Genomic DNA, 20,286 nt, shown 5'->3' with positions numbered 1-20,286 from the left:
TTAAGATTAGTATTAGGGTGACGGCTAGGGCTTGGGTTTAATTTAGTATTAAGTTTAGGGTTAGGGGTAGAATTAGTTTCATGATTAGGGTTTTATATAGGGTTAATTTTGGGGCTAGCCTTATTGTTAGGATTAGTTCTGCGGCTAGGTTTAGGTGTAGTGTTAGTGTTTGCAGTAGAGAAAAAGCTAGGATTGTGCTAGTACTATATTTATTTGTATTGGTAGAGTTAGCACTAAATGTAGCTCTAGTGTTATGGTTAATATTCAGGTTAGGGTTAGAAATATGGCTAGGACTAGTGCTAGGTTTAAGGATAGGGTTAGATATAAGGTTAGGATGAGGCTTAGGGCTAGAGTTTGGGCTAAGGCTAGTGCTAGAGCTAAGGTTAAGAATAGGTTTAGGATTAGTGCTAAGGTTAGAGTTGTAGATTGTGTTAGGGCCAGAATTAGGGTTATTCTCAGGGCTTGTGGTAGGTGTAAAGTTAGTGTTAGGGTTAGGGTTAAAGGTAGGGATGGTGTTAGGTTTGGGTTTAAATTTTGGGTTAAGGTATTGTTATGTATAAGTTTGGGATTAGGTTTAGGGTTAAGGTTGGGGTTAGGGCCAGGGTTAGGGTTAATTCTAGGGTTAGATCTCAGGCTAGGTTTAGGAAAAGTGTTAGAAATAGGGTTAGGCCTTGGCCTAGGCCTATTGTTAGGTTAAGGTTTAGATTTAGGGTTATAGAGTTAGCTTTAGGGCTAGGGCTAGAGCTAGGGTTAGAGGAAGGCTTAGTATTTGGACTAGAGTTAATGTTAGAATTAGGGTGGTGTTAAAGCTAGGGATAAATTTAGCGTTAGGTTAGAGTCAGGATTAAGGTTGGGGAAAGGGTTAGGGTTAGGACTAGGATTATCATTAGTGGTAGGTTTAAGGTTAGAATAGAATTTGGGGTTTGGTCTAGGGCTAATGTTAGTGTTAGAGTGAGGGTGAGGGCTAGTGTTTGGTTAAGTACAGGTTCAGATTTAGGTTTAAAATAACAGTTAAATTTAGGGTTGGTGTTGGAACTAGTGTTAAATTTAGAGGTAGCGGTAGGGCTAATGCTGGTGCTAGATTTATTTTTAGGGTTAAGGCTAGAGAGAAGTTTAGGCTTAGAGCTAAAGTTAGTGTTATGACTAGTTTTAGGGCTAGGTTTAGGGTGAGACAGAGGACACATTTTAGGGTTAAGGTTAGGTTTAGAGTAAGGGATAGTTTCAAGATTAGGGCTAGGATTAAGGCTAGTGTTAACATTAGAGCTAAATCCAAATTTAGGTTTAGGGTTCGGTTATGGGTAGGGTTGGTTTTAGGGTTAGGACTAAGGCTAGGTTTAGGGGAAAAGGCAGGGTTAAGTCTAGGGCTAGAAATAGTAACTGGGCTAGGGTAAATATTAAATTTAGAGTTAAATAAAGGTTAGGGTCAAGGATAAGGTTAGGGTTAAAGTTTGGGCTAGATTTAAGGTTAGAGTTATGTTAGGGCTAGAATTAAGGTTAAGGTTAATTTTAGGGGTAGCTCTAGGGAAATGGTTACAGTTAAGGTTAAGATGAGGCCTAGGTCAATGGTTAGCTTTAAGTTCATTCTCAGGTTGAGGTTTAGGGTTATGTTAGGGTTGGGTTAAGATTAGGTTTAGGGGTAGGATTAGTTTCACAGTTAATATTAGAGTTAGGGTTATGGTTAGTTCTATGACTAGCATTAAATTTATGATTAGCTTTAGTATAAGGGTTAATGTCAAGGTGAAGGCTAGGTTTATTGTTAGGGTGATCATTAAGACAAGGTCTAGGGTTTGTGTTAAGATTAGGGCTAGATGTAGGTTATCTAGGGTTATGGTTACTGTTAGTGTTAGGGCTAGATCTAGGTTTTGGCTTAGCCTTAGGGTTAGAGTTAAGGTTAGGTTTATGATTATATTTAGAGCTATGGCTGCTGTTAGAATGAAGGTTACGACTTTGGTCAAGTTTAGGTTTAGGGATGAGCTTTGGGCTAGGGTTAAATTTAGGGATAGTTTTAGAGTTATGGTTAGTGTTTGGTTTAGTATGAGTTTATGGCTTGGGTATGCCTTAGACTTAGGGCAAGAGTTCGATTTGGTGTTAGGGTTAAGGTAGAGTTAGGTTAGTGTTAAGGTTAATGTGATGATTAGGGTTATTAAAGGGTTAGTGTTAAGGTTAGGGCTAGGGCTTGGATTAGGTTTAAGGTTACTGTTAAGGTTAGTGCTGTGGTTAGTTTTGGGTTATTTTTAGGGTAGGGTTAGAGTCAGGGACAGGTAGAAGGCTAGGGCTAGTGTTAAAATTAGCTTTAGGGTTAAGGCTAAGACTAGGATCATGCTAGGTCTAGGGTTTGGTTTAACGGCAGAGCTAGAGTTAGGAAAAAGGTTATGGTTAGCGCTGGGGCTAGGACTAGGGTTAGGTTTATTGTGAAGTTTAGGGCTAGGGCTACGGGTATGATTAGAGTTATTTCTAAGGCAAGGGCTAGAATTAAAAATAGAGGGAGGTCTAGGGTTAGTGTTAGGTCTTTTATTTTAAGTACATTTTATTGATTATGTTGTTACAGTAGTCCCAATTTTTCCCCCTTTGCTCACCTCTGCCCAGTACCCTCCTTCCCTCCAGCAATCCCACGCCCCTTAGTTCATGTCCATGGGTCGTGCATATAAGTTCTTTGACTTCACCTTTTCCTATATTATTCTTAACTTCCCATCTGTCTATTTTGTACCAACTGATTATGCTTCTTAATCCCTGCACTATATTCCCATTTCTCCCCCTTCCCCCTCCCAGCTGATAATCCTCCAAATGATTCCCTTACCTATGATTCTATTCCTATTCTGGTTTGCTTAGTTGGATTTTGTTTTATTTTTTAGATTCAGTTGTTGTAGTTGTGAGTTTGTTGTCATTTTAGTGTTCATAGTTTTGATCCTCTTTTTCTTAAATAGGTCCCTTTAACATTTCATATCATAATGGCTTGGTGATGATGAACTCTTTTAGCTTTACCTTGTTTGGGAAGCACTTCATCTGCCCTTTCATTCTAAATGATAGCTTTGCAGGATATAGTAGTCTTGATTGAAGTTCTTTGCTTTTCATCACATTGAATACTTTTTGCCAGTCTCTTCTTACCTCCAAAGTTTCTTTTGGGAAATCAGCTTATAGTCTTATAGGCACCTCTTTGTATGTAAGTCTCTGCTTTCCTCTTGCTGCTTTTAAGATTCTCTCTTTATCTTTCATCTTTCGCATTTTAATTATGATGTGTCTTGATGTGGTCCTCTTTGGGTCTAGCTTGTTTGGGACTCTGCTTCCTGAACGTGTATGTCTATTTCCTTTGCCAAATTTGGGAAGTTTTTCTTCACTATTTTTTTATATAAGTTTTCAATTTCTTGCTCTTCCTCTTCTGCTTCTGGTACCCCCATGATTCAAATGTTGGCACGTTTAAAGTTGTTCCAGAGGTTCCTAAGCCTCTCCTCACTTTTTTCAATTCTTGTTTCCTAATTCTGTACTAGTTGACTGTTTTTTTCTTCCTTATGTCCCAAATCATTGATTTGAACCCCAGTTTCCTTTCCTTCACCATTGGTTTTGTGTGGATTTTCCTTCGTTTCACTTAGCATAGCCTTCACTTCTTCCCTTATGTGTTTGCTGTACTCAAGCATATCTGTCAAGTCTGTGAGCATCTTTATCACCAGTGTTTTGAATTCTGTGTCTGTTAGGTTAGCTATCTCCTCATCACTTAGTTCTTCCACTGGAACCTTGATCCATTCCCTCTTTTGGGCCATACTTCCCTGTCTCCTCATCTTGACAGGCTTCTGTGTTTGTTTGCCTGTGTGTTAGGCAGAGCTGTAGCTCCTGTTACATTTGTAAGGGGCGGAGCCTTAGGTATTTGTCAGTAAAGGATGACCTGTTTCACCACGTTGTGGTACTGTATGTGGGGCAGGGCTCTGAGAGGGAACAATACTGCTCAGCACTTGCCCCTTTTCTAGGCGCTTCTCCCACTTCTGTATGGGACTGGTGCCTCTCTAGCTGTTGCCCTGACCATTGTTCCCAGTGTGGGTGGGTCTGCAGACATTCTAGGACTGTGGAGGCCCTTTAAACAAGTGGACTCTGCTGAGAGACCAGCAGTTTCTTCCTCTGCCCCAACCCTCATTGGTTTTCACAGTGAGAAGCAATGAGGCTTGATTTTCCCCAGCGCTGAGACAGTGAGTTGCGGGGTCTGGTCAGGAGCTAGGAATGCTCCCCGAGTGTCCCTCTTGACTTTTAAAAACATGTAACTGCGCTTTCCCTCGGCCTGCCACTGCTGCAGCTGCTGCCACTACCACACTGCATCTTCTCTGCTCTGGCTCTGCCCCTCCTACCGGTCTGGATGAGTATTTCTTCTTTTTTTTCTTTCTTTGTTGGACTCCTATGAAGCTCGATTTTCTGGAACTTCTGGTTGTCTCTAGTTGCTGCCTTCCTTCTCAGTTGTGGAGGGAGATCCAGCATGTCTGTCTAGGCCTCTATCTTGGCTGGAAGTCAAGCTTTAGTGACAGGCTAGGACTAGTGTCAGGTAGGTTTAGGACTAAAGCTAAGTTTAGAGTTAGAGTTAGAATTAGTTTTTGGCCTAGGTTTTGGGTTAGTGTTAGGATGAGGTCTAAGGCTAGTCTTGTTTGTGCTAGTGCCAGGGTTAGAACTTGGTTAAGGTTTATGTGTAGGTTTTAGTGTAGGGTTAGGTTTATTGGTAATGTTAGGGATAAGATTGGGTTTTAGTTATGGTTAATGTTATGGTTAGTTTATGGCTAAGATTATATTTGGTGCTTGGTTTTGGGTGGGGCTATAGTTAGAGTTAGATTAGGGTTAAAATTTCAGTTAGTGTTAGGCTTAGGGTTAGCATGAGGGTCAGAGCATGTGTTAGGGTTATGTTTAAGGGTAGGGCAAGGATTAGGATTACGTTTAAAGTATGTGTTAGTTCTGGGGTTAGCTTTAGTGTCATAGGCAGGTTTATGGTATGGTTAGGTTATGGTTAGTATTAGGTTTAGGATTAAAGGTATGGCTAGGTCTAGTATTGGGCTAGGGCTAGGATTAGTTTTAGGGTTAGGGCTAGGTTAGAATAGGTTTTGGACCAGTTCTAGGACTAGGGTTAGGGTTAGAGTGAAGTCTAGTAATAGGTTAGCTACAGGTTTAGAGATCGGGTTAGTATTAGGCCTAGGGTCAGTATTAAGTTTAGGGATAGGTTTATGGCTAAATCTTGTGCTTAGTTTACAATTGGGGTTAAGGCTATGGTTTGATTTAGCTTTAGTGTTAGAGTTACAGTTAGTTTTATGGTTTTGACTTGGGCTAGGTTTTAGTGTTAGGCCTAGGACTAGTGTTAGAGCTAATGTTAGGTTTCAGATTAGGAATAGGGTTACAGTTAGTTCTACACAAGGTTTAGGGTGATAGTTTTGGGAGTATGGCTAGGATTATGTTTAGGGTTGGTTTATGATTAGGGCTGGGGTTGGGGTTAGGCTTAGGTTGAGGAACACGGCTTAGTTTAGGGCTATGGCTAGGTTTAAGGGTAGAGTACGGCTATGTCTAGGATTAGGATAAGGATTATATTTAGGTTTAGTTATAGAGTTTGCATTAGTGATAGTGTTAGAGCTAGTGTTAGTATTAGGGTTAGGTTTTGGGTTAGGGCTAGGTTTATGGTTAAGTTTACAATTAGTTAGTTTGGGCTGTGGTTATGTTTAGGGCTAGAGTTGGTGTTAGGGCTAGGGCTAGTGTTAGACCTTAGGTTAACATTACAGTGTGAATTACGTAAATGTTAATGCTAGGGAATAGGGCTATGGTAAGGTTAATATTTAGGGTTAGGGTTAAAGTTTGCGCTGGGTTTATGTTTAGGCTTAGGGTTAGGTCTAGGCCTTGGGTTAATTTTAGATTTAGAGTTAGGTGTAAGTCAAGGATTAGGTTTGTTTTAGGGTTATGTTTGAAGCTAAGGTTAGGTTTAGAGTCAGGGTTAGGGTTTGAGTTACGTTAAGTTTACAGTTAAATTTAGGGCTAGGGTTTGTACTACTGCTAGGTTAAGGTTTAGGGCCAATGTTAGGACAAAGGCTGGGGTTGAGGTTAAAATCAGGATTAGGTTAAGGCTGATGTCAAATTTAGGGTTAAGATTCAAGCTTGGGTTTGGGTTAGGGTTAGAGTGAGGCTAGAGCTTAGTGTTAGGGTTAAACTTAGAATTTGTTTTATCAATGGGTGAAGTTAGGAATTGTTCTAGTCTAGTGTGAAGTCTAGGGTTAGGTTAGGGTTAGGGTTAGGGTTACAGTTAAATCCAGTGGGAAGGCTAAGGTTTGGGGAAGGGCTAGGGTTAGGTTTGGAGTTAGAGTTAAATTTAGGGTTAGGGCGTGGGTTAAAAATAGTTATAAGGCTAAGGTTAGGGTTATGGATAGGGTGAGGGCTAGGGATATAGTTAAGGTAAGCATTAGGGGTAGTTTAGGACTGGGGTTAGCTTTAAGACTAGGGTTAAGTGTAGGATATTTTTAATGCTTGAGTGATGGTTAGGTTTAGTTTTAGAGCTAGGCCTATGGTCTGGCTAGGATTAGGGTTAGGTTTAGGACTAAAGCTAGAGTGAGGGATAGGGCTACATTTAGGTTTAAGGCTAGGGTTAGGCTTAGTATAAGCATGAGAACCCAAGCTAACCTTAGGGGTAGGGTTAGGGTAAGGTTAGTGTTTAAGCTAAGTTAAAGGCCAGCTAGGTTTAGGTTTAGGTTTAGGTCTAAGGTTATGGTTAGAGTTAGGGATTGTGTTAGAGTTCTGCTTATGGTTAGTATTAGGGCCAGTGCTAGTGCTAGTGCTAGGGTTAGTTTAAGGACAGCATTAGGACCATGTCTAAGGCTAGGATTAGGTTTAGGTTTTTTGTTAGGGTTATGGTTAGCTATAAGTTTAGGGTTAGGTCTAGACTAGAACTGTCTAGAAATAAGTTCAGTGTTAGGGTTAGGGCTAGTGTAGGGCTAGAGTTATGTTAAGACTTAGGTTTATGGTTGGGTATAGGGTTAGCATTAGTGTGAAGGCTAGATCTAGGGTTATAGTTAGGGCTCTGTATAGTGTTAGAGCTAGGTTTAGGGTTTTGTTTAGTCTTAGGGTTAGGTTTAGGATAAGAGCTAGACTTAGGGTTAGAGTTAGTTTAGTGTTAGGGCTTTGGTTATGGTTAGAGCTAGAGGTAAGTTTACATTTAGGGATAGGGTTAGGGCTAGGGTTAGGTCTGTAGTTAGGACTCAAATTATTATTAGAGCTAGGGCTAAGGCTAAAAAAGGGTTAAGGTTAGGTTATGTGTTAGGGTTAGAAATAGTGTTAACATTAAATTTCGAATTAGGTTTAGTGTTAGGGTAGGATTAGGGTTAGAGTTAGTCTAGGGTTAGGTTTTGGCTTAGTTCTAGGGTTAGGGTTAGTATTAGGATTAGGTTTATGGATAGTATAATGTATAGGGCTAGGGCTGGGTTTAGGGTTAGGTTTTGGAATAGGTTTAGGGCTAGGGCTAGGACTAGTTTTAGGTTTAGAGTTTAGGTTAGTATAGGATTACATTTTGGGTAGTGAAAATGTTAGGATTAAGTTTTAGTATTTTAGCTAGCACTAGGTCTAGTGCTAGTTTTAGGTTTAGAATTGTGATTAAGACTAGGGAAAGGCTATGGTTATAGCTGGGTTATTGTTTTGGTTAATGCTAGGGCTAGGGCTAGGGCTATGGTTATGGTTCAAGTTAGTTATAGGATGAAGATTAAGAAAAGAGCTAGAACTACTTTTAGGTTTTTTTTTTTTTTTGAGGGGGGGGTTAGTATTAGTGTTAAGGCTAGTGTTAGGGCTAAGAACCAGGGTTAAGGTTAGTGTTAGGTTTAGGGTTAAGGTTAGGGTAGGGTAGGGTTAAGGTTTGGAGTTATGTTTATTGTTAGAATTACAGTTAAAGCCACAGTTATGTTAACTTTTGGGTTAGGCTTTCAGTTAAAGTTAGAGCCATTGTTAAATTCAGCACTAGCTCTAGTGTTAGGGCTATATTTATGGTTAGGTCTAATGGTAGGACTAGGGCTAAAGTTAAGGTTATGCTTAGTGTTAGGGTTAAGGTTAGGGATAAGTTTAGGGTTAGGGTTAGGGTAAGAATTAGGTTTAAGGTTAGGGTAAGTGCTAGGCCTGTGTTAGATATAGGGTTAGGGTAAGGTTTAGAGTTAATATTAGGTTTAAGGGTTAGGGTTAGGGTTAGGGCTAGGGTTAGGGTTAGGGTTAGGGTTAGGGCTAGGTTTAGATTTATGGTTAGAGTTAAATTTAAGACTAGAGCCCGAGTTAGGATTAGAATTAGCACTAGGGCTAGGGTTAAGTTTAAGATTAGTGTTAGGGTTAAAACTAAGGCTAAATTTAGGGTTAGGGTTAGAGTTAAAATAAAGCGAGGGCTAACTGCCGTGGAGTAAATGGAAACTGAAACGTGGTGGGAATGAATTAGGTTTTCACATTAGAAACGAGAGCAAGGCTTTACAGTGAGAGGCAGGTTGTATTCTGACCAAGGATGACCCAAGTTTTTATTTTAATTTCAGTGTGAGCAGTATTCTTTATGCCTAGACTAATAAAGTAGAGATAAGAGATGTTGGGGGAAGGAGCTGTGTTATAATATAGTTTTCAGTGGAGGTTGGGCTTTTCAACATTAGACATAAGTTTTGCAGCCAGCTAGGCTGAACAATATGCTTCTATGAAACTAGGAAGATATATACATTGAAATCCATGTGAATGTACATTTGCTTTTTACCAACATTTAGTCATAATGTTTTTAGGCAAAACCCCTTTTTACTTTACCCTTTAAGGCATGAGTAAAACTCAAAGTAAAATCAGAGAACAGTTCTCTAATTTCAATTCTGTTTCTAAACAGGTTCTGTTTGACACTATTCTTTAGAAATGAACCATTTATCCCCCAGTTGACATGGAAGACACACAAAATTATTTTTACTTAACTTCAAGTTCGAATGTAGTATTCTAGTGAGACTTCTGCATTTTCATACTGCGTGGCAGTGAGGATATTTAATTAGGCTGTTTCCTTCAGCCTCAAGTCCATCAAATGTGAACCTCTCAGTTGGGTTTATAAAGACTTCAAGCTTGGAATGGACCAGTGGTTTCATAGTGCCAGGCAGGCTATTTCATCTGAGCCTTTGTACCAACAACAAAAGCAAATTCGATTTGTCAGAATTTCAGATCACTGTAACCGTTACTCCATGTTGGCTCATTCTACATTTATACTGAGCACCTATTACTGTATATCAGGCATTGTATTGTGAAGATGGGATTTTTGTTTAAGTTCATACTTTCATTATGAACTTGAGAGGAACTTTCAAAGAGACCTATGGAAAAGAGACTGGGTAAATTTAAGAGCAAGTATTCTGCTTTGTGTATATACCTGAGCCAGATACAAAAAAGGGAGAAGCTAAAAATAAGTACAGAAGAACAGGTCACAGTCTCTTAGTGAAAGCAGAAATGAAACAAATAACTAACCATAGGCTCTAATAAGTGCACATTTAGAGAAGAGTGTAATTAATTCTGTTGGAAAGGGACCAGATAGTAGTAGACTAGGAGAAAGTTCTGGTAGAAGGAGATTCCTAAACTGAATTTGCGTGTGTGTGTGTGTGTGTGTGTGTGTGTAGGGTGTTAAGGGTTCCAGGTAGAATTTAATGTGTTAAAGGTACAGAGGCATAAAGTTGGAAGACTAGAAAACTATAAGCAGTTTAGTATTGATGAAGTGTGAGATGGGCATTAGTAAAAACTGCGAGAATTAAGCATGGAGCTTATATGCTGTGCTAAGGAGTTTGGACTCAATTTTACCTTATAGGCCACAAGGGCCATGAGAGCATTTTAAGCTAGGGTGTAAAGTAGTGCAGGTTGTTCTAGATCTATCACTCCAGCAGTCATTTGTGAATATGTTGGAGGAAGCCAGTCTAAAGGCAGGGAGGTCAGTTAGAAGGCTGTTGCAATAACAGTGACATGATGATGGCATGTGCCACTAAGCAAAGGGAAGATAAGTCATCTGGTCACTGTGTATCTCACTTGGCCCCAATGCATTCCTGTGAACTTGTGATGAAATTCAAAAGGGACCTTTGGAAAAGACACAGTAGGTAAGTTTAAGAGCAAGTATTCTTCTAGGATACTGAGAAAAACAACGAAAGAAGATGCTAACAATAAATTCAGGAGAACAAACTCCTTCTGGTGGGCTATGGCCCCCAGAGCTCAGATCCACTAGGCTTAACAATATGGCCCAAGCACACTGAACCCTGTCTATCTAGCATAGTACATCAGCTGGCTGCAAAGGGTGCCTCAGACAAGAGGTTCTAGGGAAGGGAGCCCCATTTCCCAATTCTTCCGCTTTCTCATTCAAGGCAACAGTTTCCATTTGCTGTGGAATACAGAAATAACCTGGACAGACCTCCCCATCTAATCCCCAATCCCAGCTGAACTTGGGAAGTTAGTTTGCCTGGAATTAAATTTGGATTGGTAAGCAACACTAATACTCAGGAATAGAGAAAGTAAAGAGCAAGCAGTGAGTACTCAAAAGAACTCAGCAGCTAGTAGTAAAAGGAAGAGACAGAAAAGTGGGTGGGGCAACCAGTGAGGGGCTAAAGGTAGGCTTCTCTGACTTGTAGAGAGCTCTTTGCTTCTAGGGGCAGAAAATTTAGAAAGGGAGAGAAAGCCAGGATCATCCTTACAGGAAGGGGAGAAACTGGGGTCCTCATTAGGCCACAGCCAAGGCTACCTCTAGACCTATCAGCAATCTCTCTGACTGTGCCAGAAGCCCCTTCCACCTCCCAAGCAAAAGAACAAGATGAAGCATTTCACTTAGTATTTTGGTTTCCAAACACTTAAGCCTCTATGGTCTTGCTAATTTTGCATCCTTCTAGAAAAAAAGGCCCAGGATCCGTGCTTGGCATTTCAGAGTTTGAAGTAACTTTAGAGAGTGTTTGGTTCCTCACGTCTAGAGATGTGGAAACTGAAGCTGAGGGGCATGAGGAAACTTGCCCAGGTCACAGGTTTGCCCCTCACTCCTCTTTCTGCTTGGCTCAAGTTGCCATGTGACCCTTTTGCAAATGAGGCCTAGTGTGAGGGTTTAGAGCTGGAATTAGAACGTAGTTCTATGTAATTCATTCACCCCAGGGAGGGGCTGGCTTGCAGGTGATCTGAAACTTGATCAGGTTCCCTCATCTGTAAATGGAGTTGTGCCCCCTTACTATTTACCTTACAAAGTTAATGTCAAGGTTATTGGAAACCACACTTGTGTAAGTGATGTAGTCTTGGCACACAGTAGGTACTAAATTATGTTTTCCCTAAGGAACATTCATCAGGTCCTGTGTGTGGAGGTGGGGGATGGAAGACAAATCTTGTCACCTACATTCCCCTCTGCAGCCTGGATCACAGTGCAGTGTGGGAAGAGCAGGGTGGCTGGCTGGCCAGGGAATGCAGTGCGGATGAAGAGTTCCTATTCAAGACCCAACTGGGTACGTCTGGGACCAAACCCTTCACAGAGCCTCTGGTTAGGTGGTGGGGGTGCTGGCGCTGGGTATGGGCTGTCAGCCCTCAAAGATGGAAGGGCTTGCTCACCAGGTCCCTGGTCTAAGACAGAGACCGTGTGGGTGGGAAAAGAGGTCAGATGTCCTTGGGCCTCCTTCCTCAGGATCCCACATACCACGCCCCCCCACCCGCTTCCTCCTGAGGGCAGCTGTGGAGCCACAAAAGGAGTGCCGACGACGTGTCAGAGAGTGTGGGTGCCCTCCTGGTCCTGACACTCACCGCCTTGTTCACCGGGAGGCCTGGGCTCCTGGGCTGGTCCCTTCACCTCTCCTGGACTTAGGATCCTCATCCTTAACAGGATTACAGCTCCTCCCAAGATGATCGTAGTTATAAAACAGTGCTTTGGAACTACTAAATGCAAGGTGTTTTCTTCAGCCTCCTGAAACAATTTGGTCTTGTCTCTCACCAGGAAACCTGGGTCTCCATCTTCACCAGTCTTAACAGGGTACGCTGGGCCTTTGCGCTGTTCCCCAAAAGCCCACGAGGAGGCGCCCTTTACCCACAGAAGCCGGCTGGGCTATAACTCCTCCGGACCTGGGTGGGGGGCTGCTTGCCCCTCTGCGCAGGGCGGTGCCAGGTGCAGGCTGCACTGGGTCCTTCTGAGGCCTGCGCACCGCGGCGCTTGAACCTTGTCCCGCGGCGGCTCGGCAGCGTGCGGCCCTCGCGCCCCTGCCTGCACTGCGTCCCCAGCACGGCGCCCGCCGCTCCGGTCAGTCCCCCTGGACGGCAGCAAGTTTGCCCCTGACCTCTGGGACCCGCCGCTGCCCGCCTCCTCTTGAGCCGACCCGAGGCCGGCACGGAAGGGACCACCCCGCCCCCACCGGCCAGCATGCGCGGGCCGCTGCAGTTCCCGCTCTTCCCGCGGGGCGGCGCTGCGCGCTCCCGGCTCTCGCGGCCGGACGCGGACCGTACCTCCGGCTGCTGGCGGATTGGGCCGGAGCCGCCGCGGCTGCTGCTGAAGAAGGAACAGCAAACAGCACCCGGCCGCCGACTGGGCAGTCGGCAGCCCAGCCCGGAGTGCGGAGCCTCCCAGGTAAGGGCAGGGCCGGTCGCGGGCCCCTTGCCGCGCCGCGGGGTGCCCTTGCGCCCTCTCCGTGTTGGGCTTCCTGCACGCGCTCCCTCCCGCATCTCCCCTACTTTGAAGTCGTTGCCTCTCCTTGCCCTCCGGGGCCACTGCCCTGCACCCCGCCCCGGACGCCCCGCCCCGCTGTTGTGCCTTCCCTTCGCTCTCCCGCCTTCGGCCAGCCTGTCCCTGCACCCCGATCCCCGCGTCTCCCGCCTGGGCTCATCTCCAAGGCTCGGCCCCCATAGTTTCCCCAGTCCCCACCACCATCGCCGCCGTCCGCATCCTTTCCCTGGCTCGAGAGCCTCCCGCCGTTCCGTCCCCTGCCCGCCCCGCTGTGCAACTCCCAGCCTGCTTCTGCCCTCTGCAGGGATGCCGGCCCCTTCTCCCACGGGCGCTGCTCACCGCTCCCCCCGCCCCCCACTCTTCCGTCGCCCTCTGCTTCTCCGCTCTCTGGTCCCCCGGTTCCGGTTACAGCCTCCTATCCAGCTCAGCCCTGGATCCCAGGAAGCCCCCTGCCCCCCTTCTCACTGACATCGGCCTCGACGGCCCATTGCCGCTGTGCCGGACTCTGGCTACCCCCGCACCCCGCCATCACCACCCTGCGCACTGTCTGCTTTGGTGGACCCAGGGCATTTATGAGAAATGACTCTCTTTTCCCGGACTAATGGAGCTCCCACCATGCCACCCTAGTTAATTTGAGTGGGAAGCGAGGAAGAAACTCCAGAGCCTTCACCTGGGGAAGTGGTAGGCGAGGAGGCTGGGGAGGAGAGGGGCAGGGGCGCTGATGGACGTTCTCTTCTGTGAGGACCTGGCATGGCGGAGGGACAGCTGGCTCTACCCGGCACAGGGATTTTCAGGCCCTGAAAGCACCTGTGTCTTTTCCCCTGGCTCCCTGGAGCTGAAGAAAGTGAGAGGGGAGGAATGGTAGCCCCCGCCCGCCCCCGAGAGTCGGCCCTGGGCCTTTGGGGTGGGGCAGGTGGCGCAGGGAGGTCCCTGCCTGGCAGTGGTGGGGCAGTGCGCCCAACTTCTCCACTGGACCTTTGGCTGCACAGCTCTTGGCATCTCTGTGTTGCTGTCTTCCTCCTGATGCTGTTGTCTGGTGATGCCACGTGGTGCCATCTTCCTGCCTCCATCCAGTGGCTCTTCTGGGGATGTCTCCCAAAGGCCTGGGTTGTCTGGAAAGAGGAAGAACTCTGGACTAACCCTTTGCCAAGTGGTGGGCATCTCAGGACTGGCCAAGATCACTTTGTCAGGAACAAAGAGAAATAACTACTTTCACTTAATCTCCCTGTGAGTCACCAGGGTGACTGTGACACTTTCACGGGCAGCTGCAAGCAGCTGCCTCTGTGTGGGAGAGAGGCTGGCTGGGTTGGCAGTGGTCATCTGAGAGAGAAATCTGGTTCCACTGTGCTTCCTGAGTGTGTGTTCCTGTGATGGAGGCAAGAGGCCTGGTGAGGTCAGCTGTGTCCCACTCCACCTGGAAGGAAACCCCTGGAACTCCACTGGCTTGTGTTTGCTGCAACTGCAGCTCATGTCTCATTATTAATCAGGTTTATTATTTTCTTCACTGGCTGGATGTGTTCATCAAGGTTGTGACCCTTCTGAGAGTTAATCAGTGTCTGGGTTTGTTTAATTTTCCATATTTTGTTCATTTCTTGTGGAGTGAGCCTTCTGTGGGGAGCTGCAGTTCAGGCTTGGTCGCCTGCCTCACCAGCTCTTCCCCTAGTTTTCCTCTGGACCTGCCACCTGAGACCAGAGGCAAAGCTGGCCCCAGAGCTCTGGGGAGTATCTGGTGGGGAAGAGGCAGTGGTTAGTGGAAGAGGGTTGAGAGGAGATTATGGTTATCTTCTGTGTTCCCCATTCTCTCCTCCAAAGGCATCTTGATCATTGGCTGATATTTTCCCCAGCACTGAAAGTGCTTTCCAGAGACTGGGCCAACTTTTTGGTCTACTTTCCAGTTTGCTTTTCCATGAGGATGGTGAGGGAGCTTTTATGCAGTGGTAAAAAAGTGGAGACCCTAGCTTCTGGGAGGCAGGGGCTCTTGGAGAGCAGGCTTCAGCTACCCACAACAATGAAAGTAAGGAAGAAGACAGAATGACCTGTTCTGGGTGTGGGGGGAGCTGCTAGGAAGACAAGGGGAGTAGTAAGGAAGAAGTGGAGGAAGCCCCTGTTGGGTGGCTGGTAGCGTGGACAGTGGTGGTGAACATGTGTGGAAAGAAAGCATCTATTATTTCTGCATAGTACTAATCCTTTGTGTGTGTATTGAGTTCTAGTTTTCCAAATGCTTTTTAGAAAGATTACTCTATTTGATTTCTACTAGGGCCTTATCGGTATTTGATCTGTACTACCACCCAGGAAGGAGGTGTTACCGATTCCTAAGAAACTGACTTGTGTCTCTGCAGCCTTATCTGAGTCTCTGGATTCTCAGTCCAGTGCTCTTTTTGGTGCTACTTATTGCTTTTAAAGCTGTTCAGCCTTTCCTCTCCCCATCCTATGCTTTTCAGTTCCTTTTCATGCTTTCTAATGTTAGCTCAACACTTTCTTCCATGTTCTTCTCCCTATGGGGCTGAAGGGTTGACCTCCCAGGGTGTGAGGTCTAGGTAATTCTTGATTCTGCATTCTCTTAGCCCTTAGACTGGCTGCCCCAGCACCCAGGATCTCCTGCCACCTCAACCCCAGGCCAGCTGTTTCTCATGACTTGCTCCTGCAGAAAAGAGTTCCAGGTTCTTCAAGGCATGAGGCCTGGCCCCTTGGACCCCTGGGCACCTTCGTAGCTTGCCTCCCCCATTCCACTTTCCTATTCTTATCAGCCCTCTCAGCTCTTTTGAGAACTTCTGGTACCATATCTGACCTTTCCTTTCCCACCGCCACTGTCCTTACTTGGGGCTTTCCCGGTCTCCCCCTAGGTTATATGGTAATACACTCTCTTCCCTGGGCAGCCTGAAGCCATATCTGCCTTCTTACAAAGGAAGGTGCTTGTGACATGTGACCCAATTTCTTCGGCCCTCAGTGACCCCCTGAGGTCCTGGATAGAATCAGCATGTAGCAGCTTGGTGGTTAAGGCCATTCACAGGCTGGCCGCAGCTTTGTGCCTCTGGATCAGACCACCTTCACACCACCACTTTATACCATCTCCTAGATTTTTCTTTCCTCCTCCTGGGAACACCCCCACGCCCACCCCTGCCCATCCTTAGGTCCCAGCAAGGAATTGTTGCTAAGTGGGAAAACCTAGGTTTCCATCCCCGTGTCACTCCCCGAATGACTTGGAACAGATTGCTTAGCCTCACTTGTGAGATGAGGATAATCTCACCTGCTGAAAGGGTTGTTTCAGCAAGAATGTGAGTGGACTGGAGTGTGATTTGTCAAGGTGCAGGGCCGCCCAGCAGGCGCCTGCTTAGCATGCCTGGGCCGGCCCCTCCCACACTGCCCCTCTGTGGCTCTGTTTGAACCCCCTGCTCCTGCCTGCTATTGGTAAGTGTCTGCTCTTGTTTGTCTCCTCACCCAGATGGCAAACCCCTTGAAGGGCAAAGCCTTTGCCCGGCGCCTTTTCACATTCCGGGCTCCTAACCGCGCAAATGCTGCCCTTCCACAGGCCATAAACCGGGCCCTACTCGTAGCGGGGATGTAGGAAGAATTGTGAATGACCATAACGTTTGGTAACGTAAGACAGAGTGTGCCTTGCCTGCAAACCCAGTGTGAAAAAGAAAACCATCTTATACCACAGTGCCAGCAAAGGCAAGTTATGGGAAGAAAGAAGGAGCTCTAACATTGCGTTGTCTGAGCACTCAGCTCGTTTCACTTAATCATCCCTGCTTCCTGATGAGGTAGATGTGAGCATCTCTTTCTTTCACAAATGAGGAAAGAGGGTCCATACAGGGCCCTGAAGTGTGACCCTCCGTGCTACCTCACAGGCCAGGAAGCACTCCAGAACCCCTGTTTCTTCCCCTATCCTTGAGCCCACAAAAGGGAGGGAGAGGCTCTTTATTAAAAGATTCCTCACGGGTTTTATTAAACTACAGAATCCATTAAATGTAAATGTGTCATTTACATACAGCCCAGCAGGGATTGCTGAGTTAAAAGGAACTTTGTGGGACAGGGCTTTTCCTTCTGTGGAGGGCACAGAAGGACACATCACAGAACTGGAACAAGAGGCGTGTGTGGATGTGCACAAGTCACCAGCAAAGCTGGGGTTGGAACTCAGTGGCAGGAGGAAAGACTTCATGGGTGAGGAGGTGCTGCCAGGCAGAGTGGGGGCAGGGGGTATTCTGAGGATTGGGTGAGGCAAGGGGAGAAAGGGCCTTGTCTTCTGGTGGGCAGTAGAACTAACTCAATTCAGGAGGACCTTGAAGGTCAAAGAGAAGAGGTTCAGGTTCACACATTCAGTTTGGGGAGATGTTGAGGATCCTTGGGCAGAGGCGTACAGTGCCAAGAGAGGGGGTGAGGGCCTGGGTTGAGGGTGAAGGCAGAAGGGGCTGTATTGAGTAACGTTTCCAAAGAAGAGCAGAACACACTGACAGATTGGGAGTAGCAGACGAGGAAGCAGGAAGTGTCAGAGAGAACCTGGAGATTTCTAACCCTGGAGACTAGAGAGACTGTGACGCCAGTTTCAGAACTATGGAAGCCAGAGCGAGGCGCATGTCTGAGGGAATGCTGATAGTATGTTTGTTGCCAGACATGCTGTGTGGGAGGCTACTGGCGCCTTTGGAGAGAGGGGGCGTGGTGGCCAGCAGAGTTCCTGGCCAGCAGCTGAGCAGTCTTGTGTGAGGGCGCGCACCTCCGGCTGGGTGCTGCAAAGGGGGCTGGTTTTAAGCGTTTCTGATGACTGAATTTTACTTCTACAACCACTGTGAGCCCTCTCTGCTCTCCCCCCATTGCACTGACACCCCTGTGCCCAGCTCTTACTGCTCTTGAAATTACTCATATGTGTCTGTTACTTCCAGGGGACCTTGAAAGGAGCTTATCTCCAGGAGGGCCAGGACCCCACATCTGCTTTGCTTATGATCAGTCATATCCCAAGCACCTTGCACAATGCAGGTGTTAAATAAATATTTGTCTTATTTAAGTGGCCTCAACTCATGTTTAACAAATGTATGCTATTGAGATAAAATCACAGAACAAGGATGTGAGGAGAGGAGAGGAAGGCTATTTGGGCCTTTAGCTTCCAGGACTGGGGTGTCCCACAGTGCTTCTGTAAGACTGCACTTTTTTTGAATGTTATGACTCTCTTCTGTCTTTTATGACTACCCACTAGGTGCCAGCGTCTGTGTTGAACTGTTCCTCGGGGCTGCTGGGGTGGGGCTTGGGGAATGGGTCCGGAAGCTGATCGGTTGGTCTCGTTTTGTCACTCCATCCTGAGTGTGAGGCTGGTCTGCTGTGCACTGTGGGGGCCTTGATCAGGTCTCTGAACCCTGTGAACCCCCGCCCTCACCTGGATGTCAGCCCTCATGGCCCTTTCTTCTTCTCAGGCTTTCTCAGGGAGAATTTGCTCAGAGGAAGTAAAGAAAACCAGATGGTGGTGGTTATTGCTCTTTGGAGCTCTGCGGGGTACTTTGGTCACAGAGAGGCTGACGTGGAAGCTGAGGTATACGGATTGTCTTGGGTGCTTCTTTGGGTGGGGAGGGATGTGTTGTGGACCAGTGGAAAAGAGCTGGCCAGGAAACAGGAAATCTAGGCTATTTGTAGCTGCCTCAGTTTCCTCTCAACATGGGCACATAACAAACAGTATCTTAAAGAATCCCCGTTCAGTGAAGGCAGGGCAGTTATAGTGGTGGCCTAGCACAGTGGCTGTGGAGTAAACACATGTTTGGAATTGGAGTTTAAGAGCCAGATTTAAAGAGAAGGATGTGATACAATGAGGAATCAATAGCCCAAAGGAGGTTAAGGTGTATGAGAGGCTGGCTACAAGGCACACTTAATAAAACAGAAAATTTAAGAAGTTGTGGAGGGTGGAGGATAGGGTGCTGGGGCAGCTGGGGTGGTTTTGGCTTTCTAGCTCAGCAAAGCCTCCCAGTAGGGAGATTGGATTCAGGGAGTAAAGTGCTGTTGTCACTTTTTGGGGGCAGCTATTTGCTTCATTCTGCCTGTCTGAGTGGCCTGAGTGGGGTGCCCCTTCCTCCCCCAGAGGCTGTGTAGTGCCGTAGTTGGCTACTCCTGCATCAGATTGCTCGGGATTCAAACCTCAGCTCTTCCAGTGGGCATGGCTTTGAGTCAAGGAGCTTATTGAACATTATACCTACCTTCGTAAATCTCAGCAGGTACTTTATCTTAGGTGGTCGTCCTCAATAACATTAAGGTACTCTCATACCCATTTTACAGATTTGGAAGCTGGAATTCAGAGATAATAATTACCCCAAAGTTTCATAGCTAGTAAAAAGCAGAGTTGGACTTTGTACCCATGTGGTCTGTTTTAAAATACTGTTGGTAGAAATTTTGGTGTGCATGTGTGGGTGCGTGCACATGTGTGCACACATACATATGCATGTGAAATAGGCACTGATCCTCTCCTGATTTCCTTGATTTCCCCTCTGGTTATCTTACTACTTCAGTTCCTCATATCATAGCCAAGGAGGCCAGGCATGGAGGGCACAGTGGTGATACACTCTGGTGCTTTCCTTTTCTTGGCCTGATTTCTTTGACCTCTACGTGAGAGGTCACTGGCAATATTGAGAATTGATTAAAGACCACCCCTAACAGGCTGCTGCAGTGGTCCCTGAATCTTTGCAAACCTTTTCCAACATGGAGGCCATCCAGGGTGAAAAGACAGTGAAATAAAGCATTGATGAAACACGCCCCCTGCCATGAGCCAAAAAAATGTGAGCATTAATGGAGCTCACGTGAGGTTACAGCAGTCCCACCCTGCCGGATGAACCAGGATCAGTCTAATCACATTCCCTCGAGGGCCCTGGAGCCTAGCTGGCTGGCATGGCTGCCCAGGTTATCAGGGGGGGTGGTCTAACTGAAGTTTGGGTTCTCAGCAATATGACACAGCATCTCTGGAAGGAATCTGATGGAGATTTGCTTTTACAGTTGTGGTTATTGTTGAGCTTTACAGTGTCCCCTGGCCTGCTCACTTCATAAAGTCATGACAGAAGAATGTCCCCAGCAAAGTTGGTGACTGGATGGGAGTTTGGGCACCTCTCTTTCTGGAGGCAGCAGAGTCTTTTTGAAAAGTAGAGAAGACTCAAGTGGGTTTAGGGAGAGCTGTAAGACCTTTAAGGTGTCCTTTTCTGGGAAGAAGTGAGCACCAGCCCTCTTTCATCCGCAGCCTCCATCAGTACAACCTGCCCTTATGCTGGACCTGCCAGTGCCACCTCCTGGTGGGTATCACATATTCAAAGACTTAATGATGTTCTTGGTGGTTTTTGTTCCTCACCTGAGAATCTCACGAACTTGTCAGGTAGGGCAGGTAAGAATTATCATTCCAGACTCAGGATTTTAGTAACTAGCTGAAAACAATGGAGCTATTTGACTAGGAGTTTAGATCAGAATCCAATTCTCCTACTCCTTCCCAGAGCTCTGTCCATACACCCAGCACCCTCTGGAGGCCATTAACAGCCTGCACAAATGGTGGAGACAGTGATTCTTGTGTATACCTGCTCTTCCCAAGGTTGAGAATATTACAGAGATTAAAGCATTATTTGTCCAGGAATGGTCGTCGTCGTCGGCAGCCGTCCGTCTCGAGAGACGATGGTGTAGCTTCTTAAGAGTCT

At 46.3% G+C, this 20,286-nt stretch overlaps 1 long non-coding RNA gene across 1 annotated transcript in view; it reads left to right on the top strand.

Annotated features, from left to right (window-relative positions):
- The first annotated feature begins 12,420 nt into the window (after positions 1–12,420).
- The window catches only part of LOC149997378 (uncharacterized), a 229,057-nt gene continuing 221,191 nt past the window's right edge, over positions 12,421–20,286 (top strand). The window contains exon 1 of the long non-coding RNA XR_016507261.1: positions 12,421–12,544. This is a non-coding gene — a long non-coding RNA (uncharacterized LOC149997378). The remainder of the gene's footprint in view (positions 12,545–20,286) is intronic.

The sequence above is a fragment of the Furipterus horrens genome, unplaced genomic scaffold, assembly GCF_987537825.1.
Source record: "Furipterus horrens unplaced genomic scaffold, mFurHor1.1.pri manual_scaffold_11, whole genome shotgun sequence".
NCBI lineage: Eukaryota > Metazoa > Chordata > Mammalia > Chiroptera > Furipteridae > Furipterus > Furipterus horrens.
The sequence above is the reverse complement of the archived record's forward strand: the minus strand, read 5'-3'. Positions and strand labels throughout refer to the sequence as shown.